Here is a 2,140-nt window from a genome sequence, read left to right as displayed (position 1 = left end):
CAAACCGCAGTAGTAAAGCAGTGTCTCCGTTTGAAATCCCGAAAGAAGAAGGATGGGGAGCATTAGCCCTGAGACTCCGCAACAGGCTCACTCACAATACTATGAGATCTTGATTTTTTTTTTTTTTTTTTAGAGCTCATTGGATTTTATTTGAAATGTGGATGAAATTCTGTTCTAGTAAATCAACTGAGCAAAGCACAAAGTTTGTGTACATGAGCAGCAAGAATGCAGATTGGAGGGTACGAAAGGAGAAAATGCTCTTCATCCATTATGACCATTTCAAAGAGCCTAGATATGGAGATGTGGGATAGATGGGCTCCATTGCTGGATTCTTCATTTTAGTGTGATGGACTTGAGCTGGAGGCTTATCAAGGACAAGTATGAAATCTCTTCTATGGGAAAGCGGACTTGAAATGAGAAAGGATCTCTGCAAGGCAATTGGATGGTGATCTTGTCTTGCTCAAACTTGAAGCAAGCCATGGTGTCTGACCCCTCATGGAAGGGAAAGAAGCTTTCCCTCTGCTCCGCTCCCCAGACACCATCCTCCAAAGAATTCAAGACTAACCTGTTCTTGTCTCCATCGACGTGGTCTAAACGAGGGTTAAAGTATAGCACAAAATTCTTGTTATCTTTTCCCAAGTTTATGGCAAACCCTTTACAGCCCTCTGGAATGAAGCCCTTCACCCCTATGGAGTGACCAGGCTTGAGGCTGAAGTTATATAAAACAATTCTATTATCTGCCATCCTGCTTCCTTCAGAGACACTTGTGTGTGAGATCTTGATTAAAGTCTACATGAATATTAAATCCCTAAAATGTCACAATATACAACAATTGCGTCATTTTTCAAAAGAGCTTGAGTTCTTGAGCTCAAGTCAGTGAATTTGCCTAGGCTAAGGTGATGCCATCAGTCTGTTGCAGGCAAGAGTAAGCATTTCCTCAGTCACCTCTCCCTCCATGACTACTCAGACTGTACAATGTAACCTAGTAACAAAAGTAACAAGGTAATGGCCTGCTGCAAGGGCTAGTCTGTCTCTTAAATCTATGAACACAACTAAGAATTTCAAACAAACAAGGATTTACATGGCTGTGTCATCTCTGAGTTGGCATTTCAGTCCAGGAAATAAATGTTAACCTTGGACTATGCCTAAGCAAAGATGGCTCCATCCTTTTGGAAAGAAAAGCAGATGAAGGCATTGTCAGGGGGAGTATTGTGGAAGTGAGGAAAAATTCTGCACTAGGATACAGTATGTGTTGGTTGTTTGTTTATTGCTGTCTGTAGCCTTATTGGGCAATTTTCCGATCACTTTTCATCCAGGTGACAGCACTAAAAATTAGTTATAGGTTCCAACCCTTTATCACACCATCCAAAACGAAATAATTGAGCTTTAAGATAATATTATTAAGTAAAATGCATTCTTATCTACTATAAAAAAAAGCACTTTCTTGGCAGGACAAAAATTAAACAGGGAAGCCATATTGAACACACAGCTTTTGCAAGGAGATTTGAAGTTTTATAATTGCAGTCTGTACAAGAAGGATGATGATTGAAGCAGTGTTTGCAGTAAGCCCTTTAAATTCTGTATAGACATATCTGTTTGGTGGAAGTATTAGCGGCAAACACTCTAGAGGATCCAAAGCTGCGCACCACAGAGCACATTCACATTGTGGCTGATATAATAATTCTTTCCCCAGATCCGCCTTCTGACAAGTAAATCTCATATTTGAAACATAGGATTATTTTTCCGTTTATTACTCCATGAAAGGATTATTGCATAAAGCCCAAAATCTACAAAGCAAACACAGAAAATAAAGTGAATTCCAAGGAAGATAATTTGTTTGCAGCACAGCTAAACCAGAGGATAACAAACATACAGGACAGGGACTTTTTCACATTTTTATTTTTTTTGTAACAATACAAACTAATTAAAAAAAGAACTTTGCTGAATATGTAAATCGGCGTACATAACACAAAGCTAGTGCGATTTAAAAAAGACAACAACAAGACGCCTTAGGGATAGGGAAAAGGTGGGGAGTCCTTAAAACTGAGGTTCAACTTTAAAGTGAATGTTTGCCCAGACTATGTACACTAAAGAATTACATACTCTGAACAAGCAGTAAAGCACTTGAAAAGCAAGCCAT

At 39.0% G+C, this 2,140-nt stretch overlaps 1 pseudogene; it reads right to left on the bottom strand.

Annotated features, from left to right (window-relative positions):
• Positions 1–333: 333 nt before the first annotated feature.
• Positions 334–744, bottom strand: LOC149462320 (galectin-1 pseudogene; annotated as a pseudogene).
• Between the last annotated feature and the right edge of the window lie 1,396 nt (positions 745–2,140).

This window comes from Staurois parvus, unplaced genomic scaffold (genome assembly GCF_062004578.1).
Source record: "Staurois parvus isolate SC_StPar_1 unplaced genomic scaffold, SC_StPar_1.0 ptg000176l, whole genome shotgun sequence".
NCBI classification, from domain to species: domain Eukaryota; kingdom Metazoa; phylum Chordata; class Amphibia; order Anura; family Ranidae; genus Staurois; species Staurois parvus.
Note: the sequence above shows the minus strand (reverse complement) of the source record. Positions and strands in the feature narration are given on the sequence as shown.